Genomic DNA, 11,714 nt, shown 5'->3' on the forward strand with positions numbered 1-11,714 from the left:
GGAGGGAAAATGGTTGACTGGATGATATTTGTCACTATTTCAAACAGGGTTTCTGGGTGCCCCCAGCTGCCAATGTTGTGCTGGGACCATGGATCCACAGGGAGGTAGGCTTTTGGCTGAGAAACAAACGCAAAGCATGGAGTTACTGTCATCAAAGAGGAGCTAATCATGCTTCTGACAAGAGCAGAGACACTGGGTCTGGTGTCTGGGCCACCGTGCAGTGCAGGTAGTGAGCACTGAGGGGTTGACGTGATGCTCTGCTCCACAGCAGAGTTTTCTCGGTGTTGTAAAGCCCAGGCAGCCTTGAAGATCCACAGCAGGATGCTTCCTCCTTGCTTCCTTATCTCCTTACCAATCCTTTGCTTTCTGTAAGGAGATAAAAGGTGTTGCAGGCGCATGAGATATTGATTGCTGGCTACTGGGGCTGAAAAAAGAGGAAGGCTAATCCTCCTACTTTCTTACTCTTTTTTTTTACTATAAGTCTTCGTTCCATACATCATGTGGTCATAAGAGAATCTAATTTTTCAGAAAAGCATGCTGTTCATATTAGCTAGCACAGAGAAAAACATGAAAACTCTGAAGTGTTAGTCAGAGACTAGATTCAAAAGCAAATGTACAGAATTCAACATTACCGGTTTTATTTTTTCTTAGTTATGTTCCTTAGGTGACTGACAGTATTTTGGAACCTGTCTGTCAAGCATTTGGGATTAGTTCTCTTGGAAGGGCAAAGATGTAGGTCCTCTAGTGCCACTTGGGAAATGCCAAGATACCAGTCCACAGCTCTTCAGGGGGAGGTCTTACTTGGCAAGTACCAAGAGCTTAATCAGAAATATGAGAGTGCCTCAGATGGTCAAGGAGAAAACAGATCAGTTTTTCTCTTTAGGTCTCCTGCATGTGGCTGGTCCAACTGGATAATAGGTCCAGCAGTAACTCACAGCAGCTGGAAATTCTGCCCATTCAATGGTTGCCTGATGTCTTGTGTGAAATGAGAGTACAGCCAGTGCTGCTTTGTTTATCTGTGGATGGATACTTGCTATCTCCAGGCTTACAGAGTGAGCACTGTTGGGCATATCAAAGTAATTTTTAAGAAGTCTTCTGACTCCAAAGCTCAGTGCCTTTCAGTTTGTGTACACTGAGCTGAGAAATCGTGCCCACTAATTGTTACTGAAGTCTGCAGCTGGTTGGCCCACCAGTACAATGCCAGGATGATGAGCAAACTTCTCCCCCTCTTCCAACTTCAGATGTGTTTGAGATGTGCAGCTCAAAGATGACCAGTCTGTTACCTCTAATATTGTCAATGGATAAAAATCCTACAGGTTCAAGATGTGGTGGATGTGACGCTGTCTGTTGCAAATGGAGCTGTTCCAAAATGCAAACCAGAACTTCAAAGTGTCACTAAAATGCTGAAGACCCATTGAGGAGCAGGTGTTGGATGGTAGATGGTAAAGGCTTTTTAAGTGAAACTGTTCATAAGAGAAAGTCTGCTGATGAAGGGTAGATCCTACAATTGCCTCCAACAGTATGAATAAATAAACAGAATGAAAAGCAGCAGCAGCAGCAAAAGCCAGTAATGCACCAAAAGATGTGTTCAGCCTAAATCAGACCAATGAATTAGCGGTACTGTGAATTAATATGCTAACTAATCCACATCTCCTGAACCCTCAGCTCCAAAGCTCATCCCAGGAAGAAGGTTGTTGCAGTGCTGACACTGTGGAGAGGTCTGGAGCTCTGTCCCATAGCTGAGTTGTGTATCTGTATGACCAGTTTGCATTTGTGAAGTGCATACATTTTGCAGAAACATAGAATGATTAAGGTTGGAAAAGGCCTCCAAGATTATTGAGTCCAATCTTTGACCAAACACTACCATGTCAACTGAGCCATAGCATTAGGTTCTAGATTCAGTAATTTCTTGAATGCTTCCAGTGATAGTTATTCCACAACCTCCCTGAGCAGCTCATTCCAATGCTTGACAACTCTTCCAGTGAAGAAATTTTTCCTGATGTCCAAACAGAACCTCCCGTGGTGCAGCTTGAGTTCATTTCCTCTTGTCCTGTCACTTGTCACCTGGGTGAAGAGACCAACCCCCTCCTGGCTTCAGCATCCTTTCAGGTGGTTGTAGAGAGCAATATGGTCTCCTCTGAGCTTCTTCTTCTCCAGGCTAAAGACCCCCAGCTCCCTCAGCAGCTTGTCATCAGACTTACTCTCCAGACTCTTTACCAGCTCCACTGCCTCAGAGCAGAGCACGGATTTCAAGGTGTGGCCTCACCAGTGCCAAGTACAGGAGGACAATCACTGCCCAGGTCCTGCTGGCCACACAATTGTTGATACAGGCCAGGATGCCACTGGCCTCCTTGGCTGCCTGGGTACATGCTGGCTATCTATATGTTCAGCTATCTGTTGACCAGCATTCCCAGGTCCTGCTCTGCTAAGCAGTCTTCCAGCCACTCTTCCCCATCTCCGTGGCATTGTTGTGACCCAAGTGCAGGACCCAGCACTTTGCTTTAATGAACCTCATACCACTGGCCTCAGCCAATGATCCAGCCTGTCCAGATCCCTTTGCAGACCCTCTCTTTTATACCAGAAAAAGTAAACAATAAGTGGTTCTGTGCATGTATTAGACTAAGAAGAGTGTGCATACTTGTGTGTGCTTGTGCTGGCTTAAGGAATTTTGTACGTGCATAAGAACAAGTGCTAGTGAGCACGTAGCAAGACACTGAGTGCCCATCACACATCTGTGAGTGAGCGCTCGAAACTGTGGCAGAAACAGTGTGAGCTATGACAGAGAGCAAGGGTGAGCAGGGCTGTGTGAGCGCTCATTCACTGTGAGAGCTCCCTGAGTGGCTTTGCCAGCCGTGGGGAGTGTGGGTCTGTACTGGCAGGGCAGAGGAGCAGTACTGTAGGCACAGGCACCCACACACGGGAAGGGAGCAGGATGGGCGCGTGGCACTGCAGTGCTGGCGGGGAGATGCAGGAAGGCTTTCTCCCAACTGTTTATACAACATGGTTTGACTCAGCAAAGAATTAACATGGTAAAGAAAAATCTAGAAGTGCTCTTGCCAGCTACAAGCAGAGTGATCAGCATACACAGGATGTGGTAAGAGCTAAAGGTGTCCCGTTATTAACTTCACTTTTATTTCAAGGGGATTCACTTCTCTGTTCTCGTTCCCATTTGAGAAGTGAAACCTAAGGTCACAGTACCATCACAAAAGAAATACTGGTCACAGCTCATTTGATTTTCTGCTTTATTATTATCTTTTAAAAGGTTACTTTGCTTTTCCTTGAATGGAATCTATTGAAATTGCTGGTAACGTGTGAAGTTCTCACTCTCTGTTTCTCTCCTGAGGAGTTATCCCATTTGCCCTCATATGAAACTGTTGACTCTGAAGGGAGTGTTTGTACCTCACAGTATGGTGCAACTCAGAGCAGAGGGAAAAACGCAGGTTCCTTCTAAGCACATCCAGAGCCTGTGCACTGCTCACAAGGTGCTTTGTAAACATTTATTCATTCTTGTACACACGCTCCCTTCCCTCCCCCATCAGGTGAAGAAATATTATTGTCACCATTTCACAGATGGAAGAAGTGAATGCAGATAGGTCTGGTGACTCACCCATAACCGCTGAGGCTGATTTAGAGCTGAGGCGTTAAGCTCCCAGCCACCTAATTGAATCCAGCAGGTCACGTTCCCACCCAGGCCTGACAATACAGGCAGTGCCAGCTCCATCCTCCTGCCACCCACTTGTCCTGTGAAGCAGCAACACTCATCTCCGCGTTTGCAGAATGAGATCAGATTGCTGTGGCTTACTCCATGCGGTGTTGTCATCAGAGTGCGATATATCATTACGATATCATGATGTTATTAGGCCTGAAACTAACGCAAGGCCACGCACAGAACAGAGGTAGGCAGCTGAAAATCAGCGACCATGTGCTCCTCCACCACATCACAGGCACACACCCTGTACCAGGGTGTTGGTTGATTCCACCACTGCACTGCAAGGATCTGCAAGCAATCTGCATGCTGGGCAAGGTCTCCCCACCTTCTCTTTTGGGGCCTGGGTTAATTTCTGCCCATACAGTCCTGGTGCAAATGTCTGAGGGAGGAAAGATTGCTCTGTGAGGTGATGGAAGGAAAATGTTTGCCTCTCAAGTGGAAACGGCTGTCAAAGCACATGTTCAGGAGACAAAGATTATGGCCCCAGTTCTTCGTGAGGGTAGTTGTTATTAAGTGCTGAGCACTTAATGGAAACTAAGCCTTCTAAAAGTGGCTCACTACAAGCACTGGGAAACAGAACCTTCAGTGTCTCATCACAGCTGAACATCCAGGGCCACATGTTGCCACTGCTGTTTGCTTTTGCTTTGCTATTTAAAATCCTCACCTATGTTTTTACCCTCTCCCACACAGGATCAACAACAACAATCATAAAAAACCCCAGCTCCTTATCATCTTCCCTTGCTTTTCACACTGTTTACACAGGGCATGAGTTCACTCATGCCCAGCTCATTGCAGACGACTCAGATTAGTCAGCTCCCCTTTCTGAGACTGGCTGGTCTGGCTGGCTGGGACTTGGGCCCCACAAGATGCTGCTGCCCCCAGCTTCATGCCACCAGAGGGGAGGTCAGCTCTCCCTGCACAAATCCTAACTTCTGTTTTAAAATAAAACACTTGGTATTTTCATCTTTGGAATATAACCTTTGCAACCTTCATTTCAGTGAATCTGGTGTTGCTTTTTGCCTTGTCACGTGCAAAACTTGTTTGCATTGCCATGATGAAGTTTGCAGAAAGATCCATCTTGATTTCTGTGGGACTGCGACCTGTCTTTCAGGGGCTGGTAATGTACCTGTTGAGACCAATAGCAAAATGTCCACAAATTTCAAAGTGTGAGAGATAAAGGGTCTCAAAAATACTTCAGAGTGGGAAAGGAATGCATTTGAGTGCCAGGACTGCTTAGAAGCCTCTCTACATCTGTTTCAATCATTATGTGTGGGTTTGAGGTGCACTGGGACTTTGTAGGAAAATGAGTGAGTCTTGAGCATCTAGAAGGCAGATGGGTAGTTCTTCCTCTGGCCCTCCTTTAGGAACTAAATGCTACTCACACTCTGCCAGAGACAGGAGTTGTAGAGAGTCAGGACAACACCTTTCTAGGCTGTTGTCTCTAGAGCTGAGGTTTCTTTTCCTGTCTGAGGCTTAAATGTGGGTTTTCCTCAGAGGGCAGAGCAACCAGTGGCAGGAGAGCTTGGACTGGCATGTGGAAGAGCCTCAAGTCAGCACCGTTCATCCACAGAAACAGAAGATTCATTGTTGTTGAACTGGCAGAAAGTTAATCTCTTAGTTAAAATATTACTGGGCTGTACTTGCTCTTATCCTTCCACAGTGCAAGGGGCAAGGGACTCAGTAGGTCAGCTGGCTATTACCTGACAGAAACTTCAGGGACCCAGTCAAGGCCCAGAGTGTGACCTGTGCCTCCTTGGTTAGATCCTTTTCCACAGTTCATGTTGTTCTTTTATAGCCCCTGTTCACACTTCAGTGTGTTTTGTGCAAAACAGAACAAAGTAAGAGCCCTGCAGAGAAGAAAGCCCAGGCCAAAGCTAGGTATGGTCAGCACATCAGCTGCCCTGCAGTAACAGAGTGTACAGTGTCAGCACCACTGCTGAGAAAGGAAACTTCAGTCCTTATAACGGTGCAAAACACAGTGCCTAAATTTCAGGGGTCCCCAGTATGGAAGACAGCTGTGCCAGCTGTGAGAGACAAATAAAATGACTAGTTGAGGAGTCACAAATCTAGAGTAAACACCCAGGTAATACCCCGCCTTCTTCTGAGTGGCATAAGTCAACACCCAGTGGCACAGGTAATCAGAGCCCTGAACAGCACAGGGCTTGTTTGCTGCTGGTGTAGCTCCTCTGCCTACCCCAGCCACAGACCCCTGCTCCCAGACCTAATCCACCAAGACAGCAAGTTATAGTCTTGCTGGCCAAAAAATTTCTACATGGGAACAAGGAGCAATCCTCACTATCTCTTGCAGGCTCCAGCTCAGCAATGTGTGCTACACCCATTCATCTAAATGCAGAATTAGTTCTGAAACTAATGATAAGGCTTTAAATGCCATCACACAGCTAATTTATTTCCCCGCTGTCCCAAAGTGCTTCCCAGGTGCTGAAAAGCTTAGCTGCCAAAATTTCCAAGGCTTTTGTTGTCAACCTCAGGAAGACAGCTCTGCATTGCACCATCTTTCCTATTCATGTTGGGTTTCAACCCTTAATGCACCAAGCCTCAGAGCCCCCAGCAGTGGTGGGGGGAGGGGGGATGTTCTCTCAGCTCAGCTGAGGAGAAGCAACTTCTCCCTGTTCACAGAGGAAGTGAGTGCTGGAGCACCACCAGCAGCTAGTGCCTCCTGTCTTTCATGTGTGCCTTCCCTCCTCAGAGCAACGTGCTGCACCTTTATGTCAGTGGAGCTGCACAAAAGTGAGCTAGGTGTGATATCACACTCCAACACACTGCCTGTGCTGAAGGCACAAGGTCATCCCACCCTTGGGAAGGGGAGGGAGGACACGGGTGTATTTACACACACATGAGCACACCTCGGTGGCTTTGTGTAAACACGTGTACCCACAGAGTTTCCATTTGGAGACGTGCTCCATGTGGCACGTATCTGCTCAGGCAGAAAAACATCACTGCCCCAGTTCCTGCAGCAGAATCCTTTTTTGTTTTTTCTCTCTTGTGTTCTGGAGTTACTTCTGGTTTACAAAAATATCACCACAGGGCAGCCTTCCTGATAGGTGGAATAGTTTCCCCTTGAGAAAGAAGCTGGTGGAAATCCCCTCTCTTGAGACATTTTTAACTTTGCCAGAAAATTCACAGTGGGAGTGGACTGCTCTAACTAGTGAGCTGACTGGGATGAGCTAATGGGTTTTTCCATATCTGGTGTCTAGTTCCAGGGATTTCCATGAATTGCTGTCAGGACAGAAGAAGGCAACAGATTGCAACTGTGGGATCTGCTGTTTCAGCTCCACTGACACGTCATTCCCCCAGGACACCCAGTGACCTGGTTAATCTAGTTCTTTGCTTCTGACTTCTCGTAAATGATTTATCAACTGGCATGGATCCCTGTTTGCTTAAGGAGGCGTGTGATGACCTCTAGCAGACTGGCTGCACTGAGCTACAGCCCACATTTGGCACCCAGCTGCTGGTCCAGCTCGTGACCCTTGGCACAGGGAGCAGGAGGACAGGGCTCTGGCAGAGCCCGACGGTGAGGACTCCTGCAGGGAGCTGTGGGTGGTGTTTACAGGGTTTTGTGGAGAGCCCTGGTGAGGTGACTAAGCCGTCAGCTCGTCAGGGAAGGCGCTTGCAGATCTGCCTCGGCCTGTCCTGACCCCCATGGTGTGTAGGTCCTGGCTGTATTTGCTGGGTACAGACTGCAAGGTGCAAATCCTGGGAAGCATCAGCTGCTGCACCAGCACCAGCCTTCGGGACCATGTACTCTAGAGAAAAAATAACATGAGTGTCTGCCACCTTGTCCATCCTCAGTGATGACGCTGGTGTCAGAACCAGTTGCAGCTCTGGAGCTCTTTGTCATGCACGTGCATAGGTCAATACCCACACACAAAACACTGCAGCTAAACAGGACATTGCACAGATCTAAACTCAAGTGCTCAAGCCAGGGAGATGAGAGATGATCCTGCAAGCTTTACATCCTGCCTTTGTAGGTGAGGCTAGAGTATGAAAAGACATCAGATATCACAAATCAGGCACCCCCCTAAATACTGCCCCCTAAATATGGGCAACTCCCTCCCTGCCTTTCCTCCAGGCCAGTTATTGCTGCTTCCTGCTCTGATTGTTTCAGATCTGGTTATCTTGAGTTATGCCTGTTCTGGCAAATATGGTGCAGCAGAGGGGAGGTTCTGTTCTCATCAATGCTGTATGCATGCCACAGATCACAGAGATTAGCATGGGAGGAACAGCTCAGATGAGCTGCTTGAGGCAGGCATTGAGAAACTTACAACAGAGCTGCGTCATGTTTAGAAAAATAAAACTGCTTAACAAAATCTTTGTTGTGGAAGATACAGGGCCATACTGAATTTTCAGATGGCTGGAGGCTGTTTCACAGGGGCAGCACCCAGCAGAAGGGGAAGCTGGGGAAGCCTACTCCAGCACCAGCCTGGACAGCCCTGCTCCCAAGAGGCACAGTGTCACACCACCCTAGGGCCACACATCGTCAGCGAGGGCTGGCTCAGGCTGCGGTCAGGAACCTGCAGCCACATGTTGGCAAAAGCATGGGGTGTGTTTTCTTCTTACACAAGGGTGGATCTGGAGCAGCTCTCAGCTTCCTGGGACCTGAGAAGTGGGGCTTTTTTGTTTATAGCCCAGGAGGATGGAGGGTGCAGCTCCTGTTCCCTGTTTTTGGTGGCTCACCACCAGCTTCCTTGCCTTGTGCCTCAACAGGAACCTCTGTGTTCGTGCATGAGAGGCTCCCAGTCTACACCTTGTAAAGCACCCCAGCCAGCATCACAGAATGACAAACAGCTGGTGGGATGTGTGAGGGCTGTTCCACCTCACCAGGAGCAGTCATAGTTACTCTGTGACTCAAAATGTAAAACCACACCCCCAAAAAGTTATTCAGTCTAGGCTGAGCCTACATTCCCTATGATAATCCCAGTCATAGAGCAGAGAAACAGTACAGGGAAAGAAAGAAAGGCTAGCAAATTATCCCAAGTTATATTTCCAGCCTTTAAATGTGGTGAAGGTACTGTAGGTACAGCCTTCAATGTAAATTTCCAAGTATTGGTAGATATTTATATGGGCAACTGAGGGTTTAGTCTTAGTTTCAAGTCCAAACTCACTGTTCATACCACCATACACAGACTTACTCTCCAAACAGCAGAAAAGATCCCAATCCATGTAGAAATTATATCCTTACCAGCAACACAAGTACTCCAGGCTCAAACCTCTTGGCTTTGCAAACTCAAATTGGTTTGCAGAGGACAGCACAGGTGTAGAGTGATGCAAGTGCAAAACTCCCCAAAAGCACTCCTCTATCCCCAGGGCAATGAAACAAGAGCTGAGTTTTCTCATTGAACTCTTTTGTAGCAGTGGTACATTAAAAAGAGTACCCAGTTGTTGGCAGAGCTGGGTTTGGAACCTGCTTCCTCTCATCTTTAGTCTCCCAGACTAGGGAAAGATTGCTTCCAGGTGCCTGGCCGTGTTTAGTCCTGGCTACATAAGACCATTTCCTGGTCCATTACCTGTTTGTTCCAAAGGAGTCTTATTTTGCACTTTTTGACTATAACCAAAACATTTTATTGAGCTGATCTGGTTTTGCTGTGCTAAAATCACCCACCTGGCAGAGCAGTTCAGTGCCAAGACAGAGAGGTCACACTCTCAGCTGGGTGTTGCCGTTAGAGATCCTAACAGGATGCTCAGGCCAAGGTTACAGCTACCTGCCATGTAGTCAAGGCATCCTCTGTTACCACCACTGTCCTTGTAAGACTGGCTCAGAGTTAAGAGGCAGCTGATCCCAGTGTTTTATCCAGGTCCACTGCTGATGAGGCTCACATTAAATCTACTGGCAAGATTTAACAAAACTGCTTGGAGAAAGGAACCGTTATGGATGAATAGAAGTTAAGGGAATAATAACCTGCTTTTCTTGGACCTGGTCCAGTATTCACTAAAGGGATTTCCATGAGCATTAGTAGGATTCAAATCAGACCATAAATTTCTTGCAAATTTTCTTTTGCTTTATTAAAGCAGAAGAAAACTCAAAAAAACCAAAAAACTATCTTAAAAGTTGTTTCCCTTTTTTTTATATATTTATTCTTCTTTACGCTTCTTGGCACTGAGCAAAGTATATTCACTCTGACAAGCCTGTGATCCAAGAACTTCTGCTACCATGAGAAATGCATTCCTGAGCCCCCCAGCTTTGTTGGCCCTACAAAATTGCCGTAGCCCTGCTCCACTTCCAGTCCTGTCACTCATACCAGGCACCGGCACAAGAGAATTACACACCAAGAGGACATTCTTCCTATCTTATTATCACCTGCCCAAGCTATCAATTAAAAAATGTCAGATTTCTGTACCCTGTGGATGTCATCTGCCTTGTTTGCACAGTTTGTTCTTGCAGGGTTTTGACACACGCTTCCCATTAATTGTCTGAGGAGTTGTGCTGCAGGTATCAAGGCACTTGAAGATGCTGTCATAGTGTCTAATTGGATTTCTAAAGGACATTGCTCCTGCTGCCTTTTGATGTCAGTGCAGGCTGGGCAACTACACCCCACTCTCCATCTCTAGGTACTGAACACCTTTCATGTCTGGGTAACAGTCTCACTCACCTCTTAGAATATAGTATGTAGGTCTCATGGTGTTGTGAGGATGCAAGAAGTGATGATTATGAGTTTTCAGGAAATACAGAAATGGCATACTTCCAAGTAAGTTAACTAAGTAACTTTAATCAGAAAGACAATTTATTAACATTTTCTGCTGATAGCCAGCTCTGTAGATTCCCATGATTCCCACTGCCAACATCTCTATTTCCATATATCACGGAAATAGTTATGACTGTGTTTTGTTTCATTTAAAATAGAGAGAGAATGAAGATACATCTGTCAACGTTAGCTATGTCAACTCTCCCTTTTTGTCGCCGTGCTTCAAAAATAGAATCATTCAAACCTTAAAATGGAGTCACGGAGATTTGAAGCAGCTGTAAGCCATTAAATGCTTGTCTATATTTTTTTATTGAAACTATTAAAGCAATTTGCTGTACAGGTAGCTTTGGCAAAGTAGAGTTTAGATTCTTGTTAGGTTCACAGCCCTGTATCCCCAGAGGTCAAGTACAATGTGCTAAGGAGTCTATGGCTCTCCCCCAGCAGACCTGCCAGTGTGCCAGCCAGAGCACGGTAAAAGCCTGTGTAAGGAGCTGCTATTGCTCTGATTCCCAGAGAGAAAAAAAGCCAAAAGAGTTTGCTAGAATGCAGTCTTGCCTGCCCTTGGGTGTTGGGTAGAAAGTGTGAAGGCAGTGTTTATGGCCCGCTTTTGAAAAGGTTTCTGTGTCCCGGCATGCTGGGGAAGCAATGGGGCTGCCACCTAGAGGCCAGCGAGACCTTCCAGCACATTCCCTGGCACAGCAGTGCCCTGGCCATCACCTGCTCTCCTCACTGCCTACCTATAAAGGATTCCCCAGTTCTAAATAAAGTTGCCACACTGCAGAGCATTTCTCCATCCACATCTCTCATTCAAGGAGTCCACATACTGCCTTAATCAATCCAGCTTAAGAATAGCCTATATAGCTAATTGGTGCACCTGCTGTGGGGTTGAAAGACAGTATGAAATATGAGATGCAAAACAGAATCTTGCAGAAATACTTGAGAGACTCTCAGGAGCTCTAGGTTTCTGGGAATGGTGTTAAATGTGTGCTATATAAAGATTATTAGCACGAAGACTCAAGCATGGGACAGGGTTTGTGTTGCCTATTAGGCACATCAACCCCTATAGCCAGAGTAAGCCTGATTTTCATCTGCTCATTCCATTGCTACTCCTTACTATTGCCAGGCTTTGGAAGAGTTTACTCTGGAAATGCCCCAGAACTGTATCTGGTTTGACTCAGAATGTGCTTTTCTCCCATCCCTAGAGTGATCTCATTCCTTTCTGACAATAAGGTGGGGAGCCAGATCTTCTGTGACCAGGAGCAAGCTCTGGGTGCCTAGGTCTGGACATCGTCCTTCCCAACCTG

The sequence above is a fragment of the Lonchura striata genome, chromosome 6 (assembly GCF_046129695.1).
Source record: "Lonchura striata isolate bLonStr1 chromosome 6, bLonStr1.mat, whole genome shotgun sequence".
Lineage (NCBI taxonomy): Eukaryota > Metazoa > Chordata > Aves > Passeriformes > Estrildidae > Lonchura > Lonchura striata.